The sequence below is a fragment of the Echinops telfairi genome, unplaced genomic scaffold (assembly GCF_000313985.2).
Source record: "Echinops telfairi isolate 266 unplaced genomic scaffold, ASM31398v2 ScPeMD7_60;HRSCAF=208, whole genome shotgun sequence".
NCBI lineage: Eukaryota > Metazoa > Chordata > Mammalia > Afrosoricida > Tenrecidae > Echinops > Echinops telfairi.
In genome coordinates, this window is record NW_022103958.1 from 1,539,634 (window position 1) to 1,540,870 (window position 1,237).

A 1,237-nucleotide genomic window follows, 5' to 3' on the forward strand; every position below is an offset into this window, starting at 1 on the left:
TTTCATGATCAAGGAAGATTATAATTTTTCTGATATCTGACATCAACCTAAGACTAATTTGTATACTTAAAACTCAGAACTCACTGCCAACTCCTCAATTCCTTCTCAAGACCCTATAGGACAAGGCAAAATTATTATTTGTGGGTTTCTAAGAAGGAGGAGCAGATAACCTCAACTGTATTGCAAGGAGTAGCTAGTGGATTTGAGCTACTTATCTTGTAGTTAGCAAGTCAACTTAATGGCATCATGATTTTATTTTGTCCCTTTTTCAAATAATGTTGCATGATTTAAATAATTTGTATTACACAAGAATCAAGGAAGTATCATATTGAAAACATGTTTCCAGTAATTCTTGTTTTGCCTGTTTTTAAAAATATTTGGCCATTATTAGCTATTTTTACACAAAACTTACCTAAAAATTTAGAAATATGCCCTGATCATTCTAAGGGTTTTAAAAAGTGACATATGATATGAAATCATGTAGCACTTAACTTTATATTTACTCAACAACATTTGTCTTCATGTCTCCTTTGTTCATAATCTCTGTAAGATATGTTCATTGTCACGTGTGACAGTGAAAAGCATGGGACATTAGGGAGATGCTGCCCTCTGTTCTCTGGGTACTTTTTATGTGTCTACTGCAGATGTTAGGTGCAAAGCATCTCACCATATGATTTGAATGCTGTTGTTGATTTTAGTCGCCATGGAGTTGGTTCTGATACATAGTGACCCTCATTATGATGAAGGAAAAACTTCCCATCTTGAGCCAGTTTCACAATGTATATTTGTGTTCATTGTTGCAATCACTGTGTCCATCTACTTTGTTGAAGTTTATTGAACTACAAATGTTGAGTATTTGATTTCTCAGTGTCTCCAGAAGTTGCTGTTTACATCTGGCTAGAAGCAATATTATTAGGATTTGTAAAGCTATTTCCAACATCAGAGAGCCCTGATATGTACAGACCTTGGCTAATGTTCACTGCAGAATTTCATCTTTAATTTTGGTATATTGCTGTTTTTTCACAATGTTTTTATAGTATGCATTTCTTTACTATTATTTATTTTCACCAGATTCTTAATTTACATATTTATTGTCGCTGATATTTCCTTAAAACATGTTTTTATTATTTCACACTTACTCAGTCAAATGGTCTCAATTAGAAATTATGATATCTGATGATCATTTCAAAGCAAATGATTCAGACATGTAAGTGATTCCAAAAGGATTGCTTGTTAA